This window comes from Aegilops tauschii, chromosome 3 (assembly GCF_002575655.3).
Source record: "Aegilops tauschii subsp. strangulata cultivar AL8/78 chromosome 3, Aet v6.0, whole genome shotgun sequence".
NCBI classification, from domain to species: domain Eukaryota; kingdom Viridiplantae; phylum Streptophyta; class Magnoliopsida; order Poales; family Poaceae; genus Aegilops; species Aegilops tauschii.
The window spans coordinates 427,443,542-427,468,618 of NC_053037.3; positions in this window are offsets into that span (position 1 = coordinate 427,443,542).

The following is a 25,077-nucleotide window of genomic DNA, read 5'->3' on the forward strand; positions in this document are numbered from 1 at the left end:
TTGAGATGAGAATGCAACCAAACACACCCACACGCTTTGTGCTACAGTGACTGATCTGCACCGTCTGAGTTTGATCCAACGGTCATGTTGCACCGAGACATGGACATGCCCATGCAGAGGGCGCCTAAACACCACCGAAGTCCCTCTGCTTCTCGAGGCGCACGACGTTGGTGATGCAGGGTGTAACCGCCCGCAGAGCTCGCTCCCGGTCGACGGGAGCCAGCTCGTCAAAGATGGCGTCCAATCGCACGAATGGATTCCGGTGACGGAGCCCTGAAAGGATTCGCCCGGCAACGGCGACGGCAGCCCGCAACCCCTCCTTGTCCAGCTCAACCCCCACCATCGCGCGGAGATGGCTCAGCTCCTCGGAGATATAGGTGAAGAAGGAGACCAGGTCAGGAAGCCGCAGCTCGTTGAAGTCGACTGGGTGGTCGAACGGGTTTGGCCCGACGGCCGTCATGGTCGCGCTGGCACGTTGGTAGGCATCGCGCAGCCGCAACACGTGCATGGCAACTTGGTTCACCAAGTGGCTGAGGCGATCCTGGACCTTGTCATGATTGGCCCGCTTGCGCTCCAGCCGGCTCCCCTGACGGCCTATCGTATCTCCCGCTTTCTGCAGCAACACCGCCGACGCCTCGAGCATCTTTGTGGTGGACGCCTGCCGCTTTTGAAGCTCCATGAACTCCCACACATAATGGAGGAGCATGTCACTCCTCTCCTCCTTGAGCTCATGGAGCTCCACGTCCTTGGCCCTGAGCTCCGCATCCTTGGCCTGGAGCTCCTGTGTCAGGCGCATCACCTCGAACTCCGTGATCTGCTACGCCGCCATGGCACCAGGTAGAAGCAATGGGGAGAGGAAGCAAAGGGGGCGAAACGGCTGAAAGGCAATGCAATCTATTGGAAGGCGGAGGGAGTCAGCCGAGGAGCGGGGAATCTTTTGGTTTTCACCATGGTAAAACACCAGTCAACGACTTCTCACATCAGGGAGCAGTGGGTTTTACAGGCGAAGTCATCGTGACTAATTGTTGCCGCGCCTGCTCCCGTCAATCAAAAAATTAAAAATCCTGCCGCACGCAAACACCAGAGCAACGCCGCGGTGGATATTTAAATTTACCTGCCGGCAAGTAGATAAAAAAAGGGGTGAAAAAACAAATGTGGCGGCGGCCTAGCTAATCGATCGAACTAGCCCAACTAGCTAGCCACCGTGCTTCACTGATGTACTCGGCGGGAAAGGTGGTCTTTCGTGATTTGACGACTCATTTACTTGCTTCGGCGCTACGGCCGAGGAGGACCCAGAAAACGCGCGGTAGGGCGTCCCACGTCAGGAAGAATATATGTGTGCACCACCTGGGAGGACCCCGAAACCGCGCGGTAGGGTGTGCCACGTCTCGGCACGGAGGAAAAATGTGCGTGTAAAAATATACTATATCAGACATAGTACCTATGGTTCGACCTCGGGACCCAGCCAGACGGTCGAAAACACCCAACTAGCCACACAGCTTCAACATGCAAACGTGGCACGGAGGATAGATGTGGTTAGCTCCGTCTCGACCAGCCACAACGTCTCTTGTTCTAGGCGATTCTTCTATCTTCCAAGCTATTTTTTAGTTGTAATAACACCACAGCAAGCTAGCGCCGCTCTTCGTGTGTGCCCGTGCAAAGGTTAGACGATGGAGAGAAGAGAGATTGAGATCGCAGAACTGGGACCCACCAATAAGTGAGTGAACGGTCATGCACGTGTTGACGAGGCACTCCCTCTACACTACTCAACGTAATACTGTATAAAATCAAGCTATGGGACAAAGCCAACAACCGTTGTTGTTTCAGGCTATCGACTTACGCTTTGTAGTCCAGGTTGCCAGCGAATCTCATCTTTCAGATTTGTTAGTTTTAGGTCCAAATTTGATTAATGACAAGTGGGACCCCCGTGTGTTGTTCCGATATTTCTGAATAGGATGGTTTTTTTGAACAAACAATTTGCGCGGTTAGACAAGTAACGGCACGAGTTACACGTATTTTGCAAGTTTACGAACAAAAATGACAGCGGCATAGAATATCACATCCACTCCGCAGCTTAGATGCTATGGTGATACGAGTTTTTACACCGTTGGAAATGAGATCCAATGGCTTGGGAGTAGTCTTTGTAATTATGCGCAATTTCCAAACTCTCCAAAGGCTTTTTTGCAAATAAAACATTCAGGCCTCGTGTGTGCCGCTGCATCTTCGATCCAACGGCTCCCCGTTGCTCATATTAGGTGCTCCCCGTAGCTTAATTACCCGCTACGGTGATATGAGCATCTAGGTCGTATGATCAGTGATCAGATGGCACATGCGTAGTACTTGTACTTTCTACGCATTTCCCAAACTCTCTCAGCCGTATTCAAACCTCCTACTGTGGGCCGTTAGATCTCGGTGAACTCGTATCACCATAGAATCTATGGTGCGGGAGCACCTCATATTCTCCCGTGCGAGAAAACATAAGGTGCTATCACAGCTTGGATGCTACGGTGATACGAGCTTCGAGGTCGTTTGATCTGAGATCCAATGGCATCTGAGCAGTCTTTGTGCTTGTAAGCAGTGGCCGAACTCTTTGGGGGCTTTTCTGCAAAAAACCATTCGAACCACCGAGGAGGTGTTGGGTCACAAATCCAACGGCTTCGAAGAGCTTGTATCACCAAAGCATCTATGGTGTGGTAGCACATGATATTCTTACATACAGGAGAATATGATGTCCTCCTTGATCTTAGATGCTACGGTGATACGAGCTTCGAGGTCGTTGGATATGGGATCCATGGGCATCTGAGTAGTTTTTGTACAAATTGTGTGCAATTCTCAAACTCATCAAGGTTTCCTGTAAAAATATTAAGACACATCATGTGAGCTGCTATATCTCAGATCTACAAGCTCCAAGCAACTCGTATCAGCATATAGCATCTAAGGTATGGGGGCACATGATATTCTCTCGGGGAGGAGGGATGGGGGGTGCACAACCAATCGGTGGTTGGGAGGGTGGGGACAAATATAATCTAAACAACCCTAAACAGAGCTCCACAATTTTATCTAAGGTCGAGGGGTTGACTCCCGACAATCATAGCTCCGCCTAAACACAACATTTGCATGTACTGTAGTACTAGACTTAATATTCATGTTTCAGTTTCATGTTCATTTTAAATATTGAACTGAGGACCATGCATGTCTTACATTTTACTCCCTCCGTTCCTAAATATTAGTCTTTTTAGAGATTTCAAATGGACTGGCACATACGAATGTATATAGACATATTTTAGAGTCTAGATTCACTCATTTTGCTCCGTATGTAGTCACTTGTTGAACTCTCTCAAAGACTAATATTTAGGAATAGAAGGAGTATTTTTGAATTCGTGTCATACATGCATGATTTGGAAAAATAGATGCACTATACTTATTGGATTGTTGTTGTGTTCGTGCGTGTGTGTCTCTGTGTGTGTGTGGTCATATGCTTGATACATAAAAAGTTTTCTCACCTCCATATTGTCCATCTTTTAAATTTGAATTTGCATTGGAAAACTTACCAGGGATACCATGAAATGTGAAATCCACGTTGAGATCACTATATCACAAACTCACTCTAATTCAAACACTCGTCATAAATCAATTACCACGTTGAGATTAGTATTTGCAAGGAAGATACGGGCATTGTAATACACATAGATTCGTTCGGCAATTTAAAAGGTTCCTTTCGTATTCTCGAATGGTAGGACCCAACGGCGTACCAGCCAGACCTTGGCTCGTGTTGATCCTAAAAAAATAAAAAAAATAAAAAACGGGCTCGTGTCCTTCGGTGGCGTGCGTGGTACGCACATTAGGCAACCCCAACCAGTCGAGCCTCAGCGTTTCGAGTCGAAATATCTGGCGGCCAGAATTCCAGCCCTAGGAAATTCCCCTCATGTCCCCGGTCCATAATGACTACCGATGAACAACGAAGGGATGCTTTAGTAACTAGACAACGTTACCTACCATGCCGAGCACGGTTCAATTCCCTTGGTCTCCGCTCGTCAAGGTCACCTGTCAACTGCATTGCTAGTACTACTACTACTATACCAGGATGAGCATAGAATTGAGCCCATTTGTTCGTGCCTAGTACTTGAGTTAATATATCAGGCAATGCACTGGTACGGAGGGATTATCCTTTTACTCTGCATATATAACTTGTCTGAAGTCTAACTAAGCAAAATGTTTGACCAAATCCTTTCTTAAGAAATACAATAGGACAGATGTACGGCTTGAAAATTTATTGCATGATGCAGGTTATGATATTGTTTTGAATCCTGGATCTTAAATTTCAGAAAATCCAAAAGTGAGCATAAATTCTTGAAACTGAGCATGGTCACGTGATATGGCACAAATATTACTTCGTAAGTTTTTTCTTCAATTTGATACAAGCTGCTTATGACAAGTTGCACAAATGAAGAGCCAAGGTATTTTGGAATAAAGACCTGTAACGTTAAGGTGAATGCTTTCACTATTGAAACCGTGGGCGTTTACGTGCCGCCACGAGTCCCGCTTCTCATCGGCAGGTGCCGTCCGAGCAAGCGTGTGAGTCAACGGGAGGCGTGCGAGCAGACTGCTGCGCCGGCTGACAGGGAGGCGTGCGAGCAGGCCGCTGTGCAGCCTCACTGGGAGGCGAGCCCTTTGACCAGGCTCCGCCGCCCACCTTCGTCCCAACTGCTCCCACTTTTAATGTCGCCGGCGCCGCAGTTTCAAATCAACCCCGCACTACCCGGTATCGCTACAATCTTCTCTCTTCCTCTCCGATTCTCCTGTCGTCTACCTCCAACTAGCCTGACCTAAACGTACGCCATGCCGCATCACGATGGTCCGCGCTTAGTCATCCAGTTTCCTGAGGAAGACACCCATCCGGAGTCTCAAGAACATAAGGTGCTTTGTGACAAGCTTGAACTGGCCTTGCGGGAAGACGCCGCGCCTGTCCCCACTCCCGTTCCGGCTCCCGTCGCCCCGACTGCGCCAGCGCCCATCCCCGTGGCATTGATGGGCTGGGAGCCGCACATTGTCGCCGAGCTTGATCCCACGAGGTTCCACGAGGTCCCCGCCGACTTTCACTCGCCCATGCACCTGCCTGCGCGTGCACTGACGCGCACGCCCGTGCCGGTGCCCGTGCACCTGCCAGCGCATGCGCCTGCGCGTGCACTGACGTGCGCGCCCGTGCTGATGCCCGTGCACAAGAATGTCTCCGCCGCGCTGTTGACAACGCCTGTCCCCGCGCGGGTGCCAGTGCCCCCCTCAGTGGCATGGATGGCTGCCGTCGACCGCATCCTTGCACCAACGCCAGTCGCCTCCTCCCGCCAGTTGACTCGCTCCGACGTCTAGAACATTTTGGCCTTCCTTGAAGCTAGGCCAACGTCCAGGAGTACGCCAACAACGGCGCAAGACGCCGCCGTCGCCGTCGGTTAGTGGCCCGACGACACACAGAGAGCCGCTTCCCACCGCAAGACGCCCCCGCCGCCGCCGCGTAATCTTAATTTGCCATGAAAAACGTTCGGATTGCCATGCTTAAAATCTGAACATTTATAATTTCCGTTTATTTTATATCGATCGTCGTATAATTTAAAGTCGGAGTCAGACTGAACGAAACCTATGGTTTGATCGATTGAATGTTCTGCTAGAGCCCTATCAAATTAAATATAAAACGTCATCAAGCCACATGTATTCCTTGTCATCCAACGACCTAGATTGCTTCAATGTCGAGCGCTCAACACGTTTAGCGTGCAGTTAATTTCATACCAAAAATAGTGCTAATCACATAATAACACGCAAATAATATCTACTTAATATCCGCATGCACTTAATATACTTCCAAAGTAACGTGCATTGCACGTACACACTGACTAGTGCTGCTAGTACGTGAAATTGGTGCCGTAACTTGTGAACGCGTCCAGATATGGTCAACGGCAACATCTCCCGCGAGTTCTTCGTGTTTGCCTGTGAGTCTAAATGCGGAAGGGGAGGAGAGAGAGAGCACACATGGAACCCACCAGTAAGTGAAGGCGAATAGTACTAAAAATAATATTACATGTTATCCATTAAATAGGTTGTGGTAATATAAAAACATTATGTGAACAAAGGGGGGGTACAACAAACATTGTTGTTCTACGTATGTTGCCTATTGACGTGCGGCTTGAAGTCCCTGGTCACATGTTCGATCCTCGTCCTTTATTTTTTAATTTGTATATGGGTCCAAATTTGTTTCATGACATGTGGGCCCCTCGGTGTGTAGTTTGTAGAACTTTAATTTGTGGGTCGAAATTTGTTCCATTCAAGTGGACTATCGGTGTGTAGTTTTGTAGCTTATTTATAATAATTAAAGAGAACAACAGAGTTTTTTGCAATAATACCATGGTGCGACGTAGAAGGCGAGAAAGGACGTGCAAGAGAGCGATGACCGAGCTAGAGGGAAATCAACTAGGGGAGTTGCGGGGGTTGCAACAGTGTTTGGAATAGTTGTGGGCCGAATGCTATGAAAATATAATCTAAACCGACCGGAATAAATGCCTACACAAATTAATCAAAGGTTGGAGTGCCCCTCGCAATGTAAATAGCTCCGGCTTTGCGAGGGATGGAGAGGTAGCTTCAATGCGTGGAAGATACGGTGTGAGAAAGCGAGGTCAATCGAGAGACATATAGATAGAGAGACAAAGTGAGTGTGGTCCGACATTCATTGAACAGATATATATGCTCTGGAGAGATATTGTCCGATTGAGCTTTTGGCAAGGGTGAGGGCTGTAAGATAGAGCTTGAGAGATGATCCAGTCACAGACGTGTAGATATATTTTGTGCGTGGGAGGAAGCAAGGTCAATCGATCACATAGGGTCGCCGTGCGATCGAAAGAGTGAGACGGGTTGGAGAGAGTGACCTAGATAGACAATGTGCGTGAGAGAGTATACAATGTGAATAGGTCGAATTGGGCTCAAACATGGTGATATATCGTTTTTGTCCGAGAAGGAGCGAGGTCAATCGAGACATACAGAGAGAGAGAGAGAGAGAGAGAGAGAGAGAGAGAGAGAGATTGAGCGAGCATGGCCCGCCATGAGGTCGAAAGAGTGGGGGCAGCTTGGATGGACTGACCTAGATAGACAATCTGCGTGAGAGAGTATAGAGTGTGTCGATCGAGGCCCGAACAGGGAGATATATCATTTGTGTGTGAAAGAAAATGAGGTTAAACGAGACTCAAATAAAGAGAGCGAGATTGAGCGAGTGTGGCCCGCCGTGCGGAAGAAAGAGTGAGACAGTCTCGAGGGAGTGACCTAGATAGACAACGTGCGTGCGTGCGCATGAGAGGTTGGGGGCTAGATAGGCAATGCATGTATTTCGCGCGAGAGGGTCAGAGGGCGAGGGGGAGAGAGAGAGCTCGGCATGGGGTGCAAAGGCGGGTGTGTGAGGTAAATACATTTGGTAACAGAGTGGAAAATGTGGTTGTGTAGTTGAGAGACTTAGAGATCGAAACATGGAGAGAAAGAATGAATGTGTGTCGGAAACCGATAGCTTCCTAAGGTGGTTAGGAGAGGAAGATTGACCGATACAAGAAGTATGTAGCGTGTGTGCGGGGGGGGGGGGCTAAAAACAACATTTGAATGTACATAGTACGAGACTTAATATCGATGTTTCAATTCAGTGTACATTGTAAGATTTGAACTGAGGACCATGCATACGGGTATTTATTTCGAATTCATGCCATACTAAGTTTTGAAAAGTTGACATTGACTCAATTTGTTGTGCTATTTTGTAGGTCATATGTTTGAATCCATCCAAAAGTTTTCTCACTACCATGGTGTTCATCATATACATATGAATTTGTATTAAAAAAGTAGCGTGGATACAGTGAAATGCGAAATCCACGTTAGAATTGGAGATCGCTATGTGACACACACTCTAATTCAAATAACTAATTATGTGACACACACTCTAATCCACATTAGCGTGGATACCATTTCGATTTTTTTCAAATAACTCCTCATTAATTAATTTATAGTACTCCCTCTGTTCACTTTTATAAGACCTTGAAGACATTTCAGACAATGTGCAAAATAGTTCATTTTAAGTTGTCTGAAACGACTTACAAAAGTGAACGGAGGGAGTATCTCATTTCAAATGACTAATTATTGCAAGGGAAACACGGGCATGGTAATACATACAGATTCGTTTGCAAATGAAAGAAGATTCGTTTGCATTCTCAAATGTAGGCGCACCAGGCAGACCAGGGTCGTGTCGGGGTGGTCGCGTGTGTCGGACAGACACGTAGCACCCAGCCACCACCCCCTCCCTCCCTCCCCCACTCCCCCCACCCCCACCCCCAAAAAAAGGACGACGACAAAATAAGTTCACGCTTCCATGTTTCGGATTGAAATATCTGGCGGCCCCAATTCCAGCCCTGCAAAATCTCCCTTCTCCACCGTCCCCTTCCGCGCCCAGATTGCTCAAATCCCTAATTCGCCGCCAACCCAAGCAAAGTTCGAATCGCCCCTCGTATCGTCTCTTTCCCAACCTCTGTGCCGGACGACAACGACGAAGACGACGGTCGCGCTTCACCACCGCACCGGAGCTACCTCATCTATGCCCTCGTCCACCGCACCGGGTGGTCCACCGACAACGTCGGCCGCCGTAACCGACGTGCCTCACAGACACTGACTTCCACCGCATCAGGTGCGCTTCACCGACGCCGTCTCCCAGCTCACCGAGGCTACTTCACCGAGCACATCGTCGCACCTCCGCCCCCCGAGGCCGTTGGGGCTTCACCAACGGTCTCGTCCACCGCATCGTAGCACTCTGCTGCCACTCAAGATCTGCATCCGTGCGCGTCCAGCCAACGCCAGCGCATCACCCTCAACGGCTCTGAAGTCAGCCGCACCCTAGCTAGGCGAGCATGCCCAAATGCCGGCCCGAACTAGGTATCCACACATCACTCCCTTGTGCATTCTTCCGACGATATTTGGATATCCTTTGACTGCTCTCTTAGCTTACACGCCTATGCAACTCTGACTTGACCTCTTATTTCTTCTTGAGATATCATCTGAAACAAGCAAATCCATTTTTTAGCGAAGCATGACGGCGCTGCGGGATCTGGTACACATCCTGCACACCCGTATAACCTTGTAAGTATCTGTCCTCCGGTACAACATCAAGGTTGATTCCTCTTATTTGATTAACATTCGCCGTGTCAAAAATGCAGAGGGGGATGCAAGGAGCACAAGGCCTGCACATCCAAGCAAGTGGTAATATGGACTTGTACATGGAACATCCCAAGCGCAAGCAGACCTATAGGGAGCCTGTACAACGAGCTAGCGTAAGTCCCTGCATTTCATTTAATTCATACTAGCACTCGTGTATGATTTGTGTGGAGTGGCGGATCCACGAATTCAAGTTACCAGGGGCGAACATTTAACTTAAAAAATACGAAGGCACTTGCACTCCGGAAATCAACATAACTTGAGAAATGTGAAGCTACATGCACTTTGAAAACCAGCTAATGATCCGAAGTAGTTCAGATTATAAACACTAAACGATGCAAGCACCAAAAAACACAAAATGCAACATGGTGTACAAGGACTACAAACATGGTCTGTACCTGCTTGAATTATTCGTTCTCTGGCTGAAAATATCGAAGTGTAATTGCACCTATAACCTGTGCGCAAACTGTATATCAATATATCTATCCTGCACAAGTATGCCAATAGTTTCAAACAACAGATTAGAAAAGTATTTATGCTATGTTGTCATGATACGGGGACTTTCTGGTAGATGGCCTCGACGTTTCCTCAAGCTATGAAAATGCACTATAATTTGCTTGTCATCAATGCCTGCAAATCTCTGTCTCTCTCAACATAGCAGATCATCATTAGACACTAAATCCTTCAATGAGCTTGCAAAATGCTTGCATTAGATCCCTCATTAGACACTATATGTTCATCACCAGGAGCATGTAAAATGTTTGCATCAAATCCTTCATTAGTAGTCTGTTCATTAGACACTTCAGGCTCAAGAACAACATGAGCTTGTATGTTTGCACTGGAAACTTGATTAGATACATCAGATTCAGTCTGTTCAGTATTGATTGGGGGAGTTATAAAATAAGTAGAAATTGGTTTCATTTTCTCATAGATACCCTACATACAAGCAGTTTTACAACACCATCAGGTTTAACTATTGGCCAGAAATTGAAGAGTTGAATTAGATATAATCAGGGATGTGATATACCTGCTCGTTGCGCATGCTACTCTTGCAAGCTGCGACTGTCCGTTTGCGCAAGCTCGATGCCATGCCTGTGCTGCCGCCGCTGCCTCCCACGCAGGCTGCACCTAGGGTTGGATGTTCATCTTTTTGTCCTTCCGTTCGCTTGAAGCCCAGCGACCGCCCTCCAACGAGGGCGCGAGGAAGTGCTGTGTCGGTCTGTCCAGCGGCGGCTAGGTTAGGAGCAAACCAGACTGGAGGCTGGAGCGAATGAATTGGGATTTTTCCTGCTGTCGATCGATATGGGAGGCGCTCGTTTGGGCCGCGAGCCTGCTATAGGGCCTGTCTTGCACTTATGTTATTGGCCCATCCAAATTGAAACATTTTTCTTCATTTTTTACATTGTCTGCTCGTGCGTTGGGACGAACAAAACATATCAAGGATGCACCATCTTACCAGATTAACCATTCGACTTAGATCTCGATATGCCAAAAGTAATCGCAAGAAATATACAGTAAAATCCAGTGTGATGTGTGTGGCTACAACTAGTCTGACTACACGTCCTCATATAACATATCAAGGATGCACCATCTTACCAGATTAACCATTCGACTTACCAATGCAGTGTGGGAAGAAAGAAGTATTGGGACTGCGTACCCAAGCAATTGATGCCATGGACTCCTTCGTACAACCTTGTAAGCGAAAAAGAAGTTGCAGTGTGCCTGTAAAAAGAACTAACATAAGTTCAGTTACCTGCTTCTCGGAATTTTAGTTATCCACTTATTGCAAAATTGTTCAATTACGTTGCTTGGCTTAATTTAGTTTGCTACTGATTACATAATGCCACAGCCTGTTAATCCTATTGTAGACTGCGCCTATCTATGTGTTTGATACTTACTGTTAAGAATTACCTGTTTGCCTTAACTTAAATAGCTACTTGTTTGTTTAACTGCTTTGCTGCTGCAACAACGGGTTACAATGATGTTAATAACTACTTTTCAGCATCCAATTGAAACTCTTTAATTCCTTGTTTGTTTAACTGGTTTGCTGTTATAACTCCCAGTTGAGATGTTTTGCTAACTTCAACTTTTCTGAATCCAATCAGAACTTCAATGGCAAAACAGGTTAGCCCAAGATCAAAGAGCGAGGTCCCCATGGACGTTGCATCATCCCACAGCAGTGGCACCGGCCCAATCGTGCATTATGAATTGCCAACTGCTGATGTTCTAGAGGCTAAACTAGTGGTAGAAAGAGATTCTGCTTCTGCACTTAGATATGAAGTTGACATGTTGAGGAAGCAAACAACACAATCACAATCAGAACTCAAGACAACCATTAAATATTTGGTGGATTTCAAAACGAAGCAAGCTGAGACTGGCCACATTGTTAAGGTCCTGAAGGAAAAAAGGAAATTAAATTCCCACTTGGTAAATCATAGGTGAAATGTTCTTTCCATCGTTGAATAACCTTTGTGTTGCTTGTTCATGTAATCAATCAAACCATTTGTTTTAGAGATCATGTAATAATTGTTTTTTGGTTTTTGGTTTGTAATTTTATTTGAGCACAAGTCTGTATTAATTGATAAGACTCGGAGACATTTCATTTGGATTGCTGTGCCAGACCTACAAATATGCCAATCGGGCTGAATGTCCATTCAGCAATAATAGTAGTATAGATGGACCATAAGTGGCACGCATCAGAAAGGGCCAAGATGCTGTCTAAAAAAAGGATGATGTTATAGCAAAAAAAAAGTACAGCGGCCTGGCTTATGTATGTTAGTTGATATTATTGATCCATATACTCTATAAGTGTTTATATGTTTGTTAGTTCTGTACATTCTTGGTTGATTGACTCGGTATTTGAATCTTGATACATCGCTTGTGTACTTATCTAAATGGGAGTACACATTATGCTGTGTGTGACATTTGAGTTGGACATGAAGTGTTCCAAACATTCGAATTCACCTTAAACTAGATTTCAGATTCTGAATTTGAGTATCGACATTTGTAAACCATATTCATATATGACAGTGGAATACATCTTTGTCGTCCTTTTGAAGATATATAAAAACACATAGAATGATTTATAAAGATTCATATAGGAGTACAAAATGGATTCGAATTTAGTTGCCAGGGTAAACGTGGATGCTTATTGTCCCAAAATTCGAAAGAAGCGGCAAAATGTCCACTCCCACGTCGGCTGCCCAAAGCCAAGCATTTGGGAGATGGAAATTACTGTCTACCCATTACACGGACAATCCATCGGCCCGATTTCCACTGCTCTAAATAGGGCTAGGTTAGTAACTTCAATTAGACGTGACACGACCGCCTCTGAGCCCATTCCGACACGGTGGGCGCCAAACATGGGCGGCAAAACACATTTGATTCAAGCTTGTACGAAAGACCTCTGTTTCCCCCTCCATTCCCCATTCATACACGGTGGGTGGCAAAACAAACTCGACTCGGCCAAAATCGATGTAGGCAAATATTTTCAATAGGAGCAGGTTTGTAACTTCACTCAGACGTGATACAACCGCCCTACCTGTTAGCCCCGTTCATACACCGTGGGCGCCAACCATGGGCGCCAACCACCCTCTCCTCGCCCGAAATCGCTTTGGGCAAGTATTGGCGAGATGCGAGATTACCATCCTATCCCCAACCGACGAGACGTCCAAATTTTAAACAGGGGCTAAGTTTGTAACTTTCCCATATTTCAGACAGACGTGTCCCAAAAACATGGTTCCCCGTACCTCTCCCTCCATTTTCCCATTCATACACCGTCCGCGCTAGAACACCATCCCCACACCAGCCTCCGTCCGCCACCCCATCCATGGCCGCCGTCCTCCACCACATCCATCGCCTCCGTCCTCCACCATGCCGGAGACCCTACCGAGACCGCGTCGTCCACTGCTAGAGATGGACGTTTCTCATCCACGGCGACGGACCAATAGCCTTGCATCACGTCCTCTCGCTTCATCGGCGCCATCGTCCTCTTTGCCGGGGCCGCTCACACGACCTTCTCTTCTACCGAAATGGGACTTATCCCCCGATGCACCCGTCTACCGTCGCAAATCTGCTTCAACACCACCGACAGCCATCGCACCCCCGATGCCTACACAGCGCCGCAAGAGAGGTGGTACTTCATATCTCCTCAACTTTTTGATCTCAACCAGAAAACAGGTCTTAACTTGGTTACTCTACTTTCTTTTCAGCTCTTAGAATTTAGTTCTTAGTTCGAAGCAAACAATGGATGCTAAATATCATTTCTCCGGTTTGCAGCTTCAAATCTTCCATGGCACAGTCATAATACGGTTTAATTGATCATGCTTAGGGTTTAATTGATCATGTTGGTTCCGTGGTGGTTTCTTTAATAGAAATCGGAGGGGAAACCCTCTTTTGCTAAAAAAGATATGCTTAGAGTTTCCACCTTTTATGATCACTATATGATCAGAATACGTGCTTCGTGTCATAATAACACTGCTCCACCCATCAAGCTAAACAAGCTTAGTTGTTCTAATACGAATATGATATTATTAAAACAGAGTCCTTTAATTGGTCAGCTAACTGTTCCTAAATTAGTTTCAAAAATGCATGTTCGCCGCTTGGGTGTGTATCTCTACAGGGTGTCCACGGTGGGCCGGCCCACCCTGGGATTTTGGGTCGTCCCAGGCCCCGATTCCCCTCTGTTCTGTTGCGCGCTTCCGATCTCTACTCGCCCCCAGCCGCCTGCCTCGCCGGTGACTTGCCGTCCCCAGACGGCATGACTCTAGGAGGAGACGCCGGACTAACAGGAGGTTAGGAGCCACTCGCCCAACAGCGTCACCGCTGGCCGGGCGCGTCGCCGTGCCTACCTTCCCTGTCCGTTCAGGGCTCAGGCGTGCAGCACCCACCAAGCCAACCCGATTTATCCTGAGATACATCCTCAACACTCAGCAGCCACTCCTCATCACCCATTTTCTAATTGATTCATTACTCATTAGGCAGGACTGTCATTAGGGTTTGTTGTGTGCTCAGTGCTACCTACACTTAATGGTTCAGATGTATTTCGGTAATCTTTAGTACCTGTAAAGTTCACAGGGTTTTCAAAATTCCGGCCCTCGGAACAGACACTAGTCATTTTGGATTGTTGGTCGTAGTGACATTGACCCAGATTACTACTGCAAGCCAGGTTTGTTGACAATTTTACTTGTCTTTCTTACTCATTCGATATAATATCCAATTATTCACGTCGATTAGTTGCAAACAATAAGTGCTAGACAAACTTCTTCATTCAGATTTTGGACGGTCTCTTACTGCAGTTACTATTCTGCATACTTTTCCTAGTAAGTTCACAAGTAAATGATTGATTCACTACATCTATGCTTGCCTTGTCATATTTGTTGTCAATATTCTTTTAGGGTGGACCACCCTGTTTCTAAATACTGGAACCGTAGACATGAGTGAATAGTATTTCTCTATGTGATCTCTTCCATCATGTGTGGGCAACGAACACTGCATTGTATAGAAAGAACGTGTCATTTCCAGCTTTTACATAGGTTTCGATCTTTTACATGGAATACAATCTTCCTACTTACCTTGTGTCGCACTACCAACACTCCACCCTTGAAGCTAAACATTATGCCACTCATAATTCCTTAGTTTATTTGTTCAAATACGAATTTCATATGATTCTAATGTTCCTACTCCAGTTTTGAAATGTGTGTCTGCCTGTTATAGAGACATAAGGGGTTTGTATTTCTGTGTGTGGTCTGGTCAGCACGGTTGGTGGGTGAACTTTGCATATGCAGGGGTTTATAGGGAGACACTCTTCGAGTTGAATCCGCAATGCATTCCGTAAAGAATCTGACTACTTTTTATGTTTTCATGAATCTCAGATTCTGAACAGCATCATAATGATTATCAGCTTGCGCGCATGAAAAGAATAAAGCAGAACAATGCCATGGCTGTCAAACTTGGCATTAAGAGACTGAAATCAAGTCTGGATGCAATGCAATGCAAACGCTCTCCACCTACAGATTCATGCTCAGAATATGATCCTAACAGTTATTCTGAGCTAGAGGGAGACCTAAGTCAATGTAGCTCCCTAGTGGAGGAGTCAGGGGAAGATGCCCTATCTTATTCACCCATCAAGGTGCTTGCTCTGACTTTCCAAGGTTACATTGGTTGCACATATCTTGCAACTGATGCTTGCATTGCTTCTACTTTGTTGAACTGCCATTAGCTCAGTTTACACATCGTGTATGTGAATACGCCCTGCCTATCCATTTTCAGTACATATTCCATCTGTCATCATACCATATTTATCCATTCAAATGTTGTTCTTGTGTATCAGACGTTCAAAAGGAAGAGGGCGATTGCTGATCGTGGCGGAGCACAAGCAAAGTATTTGGAAAAGGTAGTGGCACCTGATAAATAAAATAGCCCATTAGGTGTAGTTGCAATATCACCTGACCCACAAAACACCCCAACTCTAGCAGACTCTAGCCCTACTACACTGGTCATTTCTGATGCCCCAACTCAGCAGACCCCAACTGCAGCAAACAGTATGATTATGCCAGTTGACATAGCACCATCTCTACGACGCAAAACCCCCAATCCAGCAAAGAGTACACCAAATCCAGTTGCCAAATCCCTTTTCGAAGCAGAGAGAGCCCCAATTGCAGCAAATAGGACCCCTGTTCCATTTCTTCCCAGTTTAGAAGACGAAGCTTATATTGTTGTCAGGAACTTTGTGTGCATCTTTCCTTCATGGAAAGATTATACCGCAGACACAGAACAATTTCCAGTCTTCCTCCGCAACTTACGCATAAGTAATGATGTTATTCATGGTCATTACTGCATATGTTTCTGCTGACAGAAGACAAAAGATTTCATTCTTTTAAATAGGTGAGGAACAAACTGGATTGTGAAGATGAGCAAGGGTTGGTTGCGCTTTTCAAGCACTCGTTGATGAAGTGTCGTTCCTACCTGAGGCAAGCGCACTTCGATGGCAAGCCTCTGAACGAAATTTCTGTAAAGTCTCCGGTGCTACATTTATCCGACGGTGACTGGAATAATCTTGTTACACATTGGTCTCGGCTGCAGCGTAAGGTACTGTCTATGATATCACATCACAATTAGATCTACATTTCTGCATTTGCCTTAATGTCTCACTTGTACGAAAACTGTTAGCAGAAGAAGATTTGTGCTCAAGGGACCACTAAATCTCGCAACTATACTGCACACTGCATTGCTCTTGTGACTACCTCTTGCCCTGTATGACCATACTTACTTTCATAGCTATTTGATTATGTAGCATCACTGCACATGTTAGCCTCGTAATCGTCCATTTGGTGGACATTATAAGATCCGTATGGACTCTTACATAAATTTAGAATCAACCCAATGCTTTTGAAGAGGTTTAGCTTGCAGTCCTCTTGTAAGGACTGAACGTGGTCTATCACTGTACTTACATTAACAGCTACTCCCTCCATCCCATAATATAAGAACATTTTGTATAGTACACTAGTGTTCAAAACACTCTTGTATTATGGGAAGAGGGATTGGTTCATTGTGTAGCATTCTGCATCTTATCTCCCTCGCCCACCATTTACTAAAAAAGATCATATCTATATTTAATCTTACCAACAAGTAGAATACACAGAGAATGCCAATGCAGAAGTGTAGCCCATTGCTCTTGTAAGTACATTTTGTCCTGTAATGCTTGTACTTCAAGGGATTGGTAGTTGATTATGTAGCATCAATCTGCATCTTATCTTCATTATCCTCTATCCCTTCCAGTATTATCATATCTATAATTACTCTCTACAAAATGTAGAGTACATGAAATGCTTATGAAGAAGATTCTGTGCTGAAATTCTTGAGTTATCCTTCCCTTGACATGGAGAAGGGCATTATAAAGCCGGTGTTAACTATTAATGTAAGTCAGTCCTTCGAAAGCCTTTATCCTCAACTGATGTTTAATTTGCTCATACTCCCTATCGTTTTTGCTGTTTCTACCAAAATGCATGTTCGCAAGAACCGTAAGTTCTAAGTTTTACTTGTAAAACCAAATTCCTTATTCATACCATGCACATTACTTAATACTCCCTATATGTATGCTTGTTTTTGTGGATCTATAATCCAGTGTGTGGTGAAGCAGCCGACGTTTGCTCCTTGTCATCTCCTGTTTTATCTTGCTGATGTGGCTGATGATATGAACAACATGCCATGCACATTAACCAAAATAGATACAATGATTTTCTTTGCCCTTCATCTATGCTTGTTATGTTGACATGGTAATCCAGTAGTGTGGTGAAGCTCCCCGCATTATGAACAATGCCAAATTACGCTATTGATATTTTGAACTTACTCTTTATTTTCTAATTTGAAATTGGATGGAATTGACAGCACAGTTATCATCTTTGTTTATACACGTGCAAAACCTGTCATCTCTTTGCTTTGTTTCAGGGTGATATGCCTGATGGCATGCACAAGTCTGCTGAAGGCTGTGAGACAAACCCAACATATATTGCAGCAAAGAAGGCAAAACATCTTGAAGATAGCGAGACAACCCCAAAGTCTTGTCTTGATGCAGTGTTCAAGTTACTTGAGACTAGCAGTCAGACAAGCTCACAGAATTCGTTGTCTGAATCAGTTTGACTTCTTCAGTCCCAAGTTCTAGCAGAAAGGCATTCTGCAACTCAACTTCGACTTGAAGTCCTATCTCTAAGAAAGATTGCGGAGAACACCAATGAGAACCTCATCGCTAAACAGCTACACCTGGAAGCTATGACCGACATGCTAGGCTGGTCTCACAGCCTTGCTCGGCAGGTTGCGCAGCAGTTCCCCCGCAAGGCTAACCTTTCTTGAACTGTCTTGGAAGTGGTCTCGGTTCAGTATTATTTTGTTACGCTGCAATGGTGCCCAGTTTTTGTAATCTGCTTCTTCGTTGCGCTTTATGATCACTGGTGGCGAACTTCGGTGCCCAGTGGATGTAATACACCTTAAATCCTTTATTGTATAGTGTAGGTTTATTCTTAGTTACTATGCCATAATTTCTTTATTGTATAGAGTAGGTTTGTTCTTAATTCCTACTAGTTACTGCCATCATTCGCTATCTGAAAAAAAATCAGATGTAGTCGACCGGGCCGAAACATTCGACTCTAACGGGCCTGGTTTTAGCGGGCCACAATTGGGGCGGCCTGCATCTTTCTTGGGCCCAAATGATTGGGGCCTTCACACATTGCGCCAGGCCCACAACCTACACCGGCCTATATTTTAGTTGGGCCTTTTGTCGACCTAGCGCTTAGTTTGGCCCAGGTAGTGTTGGGCCATTAACATGCTGAATATTGTACTAGCCTGTTACGGCCCAGATGAAACCACGGGCCTTTAGCAGGCCGAAATGCATGTTGGGCCTCAATTTTCACTAGTCGTCGACGGGCCTTCAGCAGGCTGAAATGTAGATCGGGCCTTTTTGGGCCCAGTTAGCTCTTGGGCCGTTACTCGGCCGAAACATATCTCGGGCCTTAGTTGGCCCACTGATATCATGGGCCTTTAAGAGGCCGAAAGCTTAGTACACGCATCAACGGGCCGAATTACGCGGCAGGCCTTTAACAGGCCAAAAGTCATGTTGGGCTTAACTGTTGCCACCTTTAGCACGGGCCGTTAGTGGGCCCGATGTCCCGTCGGACCATATATGGCCCATGGGCAGCACAGGCCATTCCCAAGCCAAAAGTCACACCGGGCTGAAATGGGCCCATGTCTACATTGGGCCTCTAACAAGCCGAAAGTCACTGGGCTGTAGTTGGGCCCAAATATTCGGCGAACAATTAACGGGCCAGATCTGGCTTTGGGCCGTAAATGGGCCCAAATATTGGGCGAACAATTAACGGGCCAGATCTGGCTTCGGGCCGTAAATGGGCCTTTATTAAGCAGGCCGTTATTGGGCTGGCCCACTAGTACCTGATTAAGTACTATGGGCCTTTGACTGGGCCGGCCTTTTTAACCTATATGGGCCTCTGTTGGGCCCAGCCACGTGTCGACGTATCATAGGCATGTCTCCTCCAATGGACGGGCGACATCTAGCCCACTGACGAGCTGACAGGTGTTCCCTCCGGCCAATCAGAATTTTACACGTGGAAATTTCCCATTGGTCCGGGCTGTTAACGGGTTATCGGATGCAAAACCTGACCCGATAGCTTAACGGCGTTCCGTTACGGTGGATGCCACGTGTCGGTCACCCTTGACGAAAGCACTTCTGTGACGCGCAATTTATCGTCATGGAAGTGGACACTTCCGTGATGATAATTTTGGTAATGTCATGGAACACTTCTACGACAGCAGAGGTATGACTATCTTGATTCTGTCATAAAATCGTCATGGATGTACATGCATGATAAAAAACGTGACCTACTGTGACAAACACGTATCATCACGGAAGTGTATTTTTTTGTAGTGCATACCTACCTATATGCGGTAATTACCTGCCGTTCCAAGTAAATTTGCATGTGCCAAACTCTAAACCATCAAATGATAATCTGTTTTGTATGCCCGAATCGCTCATGTAGCGACTGGGGGCTGGCAGTATCTTGCATGCTAGGTGGGTTATTCTCATGATGAGTGGACTCCACTCATCATTCACGAGAAAATGGCTGGTAACCGGGATGCACAGTTCCATGCTCAAATCAAATAAAAGTATAACTTCAAACAAAACTCCCCCAGGACTGTTGTTAGTTGGACGTAACCCGTTGTTTCGGACTAGCCATGGAATGTGCTTGTTGGTGGTGGGGGGTTATAAACTTTATCATTCTGTTTGGGAACCGCCTGTAATGTATCTAGTATGGAAGATACCGAGATCTCCTGGTTGTTATGTTGACAATGAAAGCATACCGCTCAAAATGTTATTTATTTCTGTTTTAAAACTCGAGCTCTGGCACCTCTGCAAATCCCTGCTTCCCTCTAAGAAGGGCCTATCTATTTACTTTTATTGCAGAGTCATCATCCTCTTATAAAAAGCACCAGTTAGAGAGCACCACTGTCATTTGTATGGATTGTTATTAATTGATATTGAGTATGACCGTGACTGGATCTCTTTTGCCATGAATTACAATGTCTAGTCGGTCCTTGATCTTCAGGGGTGCTCTGCATTTAGGTTTTGTGGTCTCAGAAAGGGATAGTGAGATACCATCTTGTTATATCATATCATGATTGTTTTGAAAAAGTGTTGTCATCCGAGATTTATTATTATTGCTCGCTAGTTGATTATGCCATTGATATGAGTAAATGTGAGACCTAAATGTTATTGTGAATATGGTTAGTTCATAATCTTTGCTGAAAACTTGAATGCTGGCTTTACATATTTGCAACAACAAGATCAAACAGATTTTGTAAAAGGCTTTCTTTATCACTTTCAGTTTGTCAACTGAATTGCTTGAGGAGAAGCAATGGGTTAAGCTTTGGGGAGTTGATACGTCTCCATCGTATCTACTTTTCTAAACTCTTTTTCCCTTGTTTTGGACTCTAATTTGCTTCATTTGAATGGAACTAACCTGGACCGACAATGTTTTCAGTAGAATTGCCATGGTGTTATTTTTGTGCAGAAATAAAAGTTCTCGGAATGACCTGAAACTTCACGGAGAATATTTTTGGAATAAATAAAAAATATTGGTGAAAGAATCAACAGAGGGGGACCCACCGGCTGTCCACAAGGGTGGAGGGCGCCCCCCAGGGCACGCCCCCTTCCTTGTCGGTCCCATGGACCTCCACCGACCTCAACTCCAACTCCATATATTCACGTTCGTGGAGAAAAAATCAGAGAGAAGGATTCATCGCGTTTTACGATACAGAGCCGCTCCCACCTCCTATTCTTCCTCCGGAGGGCAGATCTGGAGTCCGTTTTGGGCTCCGGAGAGGGCAAATCATCGCCATCGTCATCATCAACCATCCTTCATCACAAATTTCATGATTCTCACTGCCGTGCGTGAGTAATTCCATCGTAGGCTTGTTGGACGGTGATGGGTTGGATGAGATTTATCATGTAATCGAGTTAGTTTTGTTAGGGTTTGATCCCTAGTGTCCACTGAGTTCTGAGATTGATGTTGTGATGACTTTGCTATGCTTAATGCTTGTCACTAGGGCCCGAGTGCCATGATTTCAGATCTGAACCTATTCTGTTTTCATGGATATATTTGTGTTCTGGATCCTATCTTGCAAGTTATAGTCACCGAGTACGTGTTATGATCCAGCAACCCCGCAGTGACAATAGTCGGGACACGTCTCAGTGATGACCGTAGTCTGAGGAGTTCATGTATTCACTAAGTGCTAATTCTTTGGTCCCGTTCTCAATTAAAAGGAGTCCTTAATATCCCTGAGTTTCCATTAGGACCCCGCTACCACGGGAGGGTAGGACAAAAGATGCCATGCAAGTTCTTTTCCATAAGCACGTATGACTATATTCGGAATACATGCCTACATTATATTGATGAATTGGAGCTAGTTTTGTCTCACCCTAGGTTATAACTGTTGCATGACGAATGACATCCGACATAATTATCCATCATTGACCCATTGCCTACGAGCTTTTCACATATTGATCTTTGCTACGTTACTTTTCTGTTGCCACTGTTACGATTGCTATAAAACTGCTATTGTTACTTTTGCCACCTTACCGTTACTTCCATACTATTTTGCTACTAAATATTTTGCTACAGATATTAAATCTTTCTTGAATCGACAACTTAGTTGCTAATACTTGAGAATATTCTTGGCTCCCCTTGTGTCGAATCAATAAATTTGGGTTGAATACTTTACCCTCGAAAACTATTGGGATCCCCTATACTTATGGGTTATCAATGAAGAACTTGCAACAATGGAATTCCAACGCGACTTCGATTGGTCGATGCCGCCCAAGAAGATGTTCAAGAAAGTTCAAGTTCCTCTTCTTGTCCCAAGCTCGGTGTCTTCGTCACGCTCTACTGAAGAAAATGAAGACGATGAAGACCTCGGCAATAACGCTGGTGCTCCTCCAACTTCTTCATGATGATATTCTTCAGGGGCATTAGTCCTCAGTTTCATCTCCTTTTGGTCATTTGATGACAAAAGGGGGAGAAATTTGAGTTAGTCTTGGGCTGTTTTTGCTATGTTGCAACTCCTGGTCTTCGATTTGATGCGGTCTGTCATGAGTTGTAACTTAACAATTGTTGGTGGTCTGACTCTTTTGCTACACTCTATCTGCATGCTATAATTCTTAATGATATATGTTCATGCACGCAGTATTTCGTCAGACACCAATGTTCATCATGCATTCAAGTTCTTCAATATCTTATGATCATGCATGATTGGATTCCAAGATATAGGAGAAGATCTCCACAATTTCAAACTGCCATGTGCATTTGCAATCCAAAGCAAATTCTTCATATGCACATCTTCAGGGGGGTTCCTCAATATCTTGTAACCAATTTCTTCATACTTAGTACTTACACTTCCATTATTTACTCCCATTGAAAACTTAACCAATTGGTAATCAATCACCAAAAAGGGGGGAGATTGTAAGTGCATCAAGTGCTCCTTTAGTGGTTTTGGAGTATCGAAGACAAATAGATTAAGTGACTAATGAGTTTGTGAGTGTACACAAGAGTTATAGTCCTTGAAGATTTGGTTTAACCCATGGAAGACGACCCGTAAAAATGTATTTCTTCAAGTGAAGAAATTGGTGAGGAAATTGGTACAGCCTCTGAAGAAATTGATGTGAAGACTTTGTTTTTGTAGTTTCTTTTCTTCTTATTTGACTCCTAGGAAAAACTGTACTATTACAGGGGGTCTAGGTGAAACATATTTCACATTCCCAAAGTGATTCTCAAATCTATACATACAAAAGCCACTTCGAGTGTAGCCTTTGGAAATCTTCGGGTCAGCTGACGACTTTATCGAGCGACAGTGACGAAGTTCATCTGGTCACTGACGAATTTGATCATGCTGAGGAGTTAGGAGTTCGCCAGTGCGATCTGCCTAAAAGTGAGGAAATTGAGTGCCCTGACGAATTTGAGAGTTCAAATTCCGACCGTTGTTGCGTCGCGTGCCAGCTGTCGAGTGGATCCTTATCCTGACAATGATCGAATTAGAGAAGGGCATTTATGACAATTCATGTCGGGTTGCCCCTTGGCTATAAATAGCCCCCCCCCCCTCAACCACTTGTTGGTTGGCTGCTCCGAGAGAACTTGACACTTGTCATTTGAGAGAATCCTAAGTGGGGAAAACCCAGAGCCAAAGTGATTGAGCATCACTGAAGAGATTGATCTGTGTGATCCGACGCCTGTTACCTTTGAAGTCTGTCATTCTTCCAGACGGTTAGGCATCAAGTTCTGACTACACCAAGATTCATTGTGGTGTGCCAGCGAACAAGTCCGTGAAGGTTTTGGAAGTCTACCTTGAAGACTTACCATGAGTGATTGGGCGAGGACTAAGTGACCTTAGCTCAAGAGGAATATGGCGAGGACTGTGTGTCGTCTGAGTTGCGACTCAGCCGCCTCAACCAGACGTACAGTGGATGCAGCAATTGGAACTGGTCTCCCAAATCGTTGAGTCTTCACTGAGCTTACCTGGCTTCAAATTCCTCACCCCTTACCTTTAAATTATTACGCTACTGAAGAATTTGTGATTTGTTATGTGACGAAGTTGAACTGAAGATTTTCATTCTCTGTACTTTATTTCTTCAGTTCATCTTCCTCATGCTCTGAATGATTGTATGATTGCATGTTCTTCACTTGTATGTATCCTGTATGCATGCTTGACGATTCTATGATGACTTAGTTTCCTCTCTGGTTCAATTTTCATCACCGTGACTTTCGTCAAATTCTTTAGAGTTTGACGAATTTATTAATACTCTCATTCACCCCCTCTGAGAGTATCATGCACTTTCAATTAGTATTAGAGCAAGGTACTCCCTTGCTCTGTGTGATTTTAGTTACTAGCTGTTGTAACATTTTGGCACGTTTACTACAAATGCACTCTAGCTATACTAAATCATACTACAGATGCACTCTACCTATACTAAATCATACTACAAATGCACTCCATCTATACTATAGCCAACATCCACATCACCTAAGGCCATGCAACAGGTACATAGCAAGCATGGAGCACATAACCACAAAGAGCTGTAGGGCAAGCAATCTAGCTAACAAGTATATGTTTCCTTTCATGATTTTCAAAATTTATCATTGCACCAACTCTGGCCCACAAATTGCCGCAGCAACGCGTGGGTACCTTCTAGTGTAAAAAATGATGCTGACAATCAAACACTCCTCAATAGAAAATACATAAACAGAGGGACCAACGTCTGGTTCATCAGCACACCAGGGTTCAAGTTCTGGTGCTCGCATTATTCCTGGATTTATTTTACGATTTCCGGCGATGCGCTTTCAGTGGGAGGATACGTTCCTGTCAACAACAAGGCGCCTACGGTGACTTCGTAAATCTCAAGATGATATGCCAACTCGGTCTGTCAAAGGTGCTCATAGAGGTAGGGTGTGTATGTGTTCGTTCATAGGATGAGTGTATGCCCGTATGTATAAACGCGTGCGTCTTTACTGTGTTTGGAAAAAACTGGCAGGATGACATGTGATGTCAGGAAATTTATTATGGTATCTTCACGTCGCGAAACGTTTTCCTACCCTAGCCGCCACCAGGAGCCAGGCGACTAGGGAGGCGCTCTCCTTCCATCGATCTCCATCGGCGAGGGCTCTGGCCCCCTCTCCCTCCGGCTGCTGCTCTGGCGGCAGGAGGGAGGGGGACCCTGTTCCTCCGCTCTGTAGTTAGGGTTTGGATTTGTTGGTCGTGGTGTGCCGTTGGGGTGGTGGGAGCGGCGCTCAGACGAAT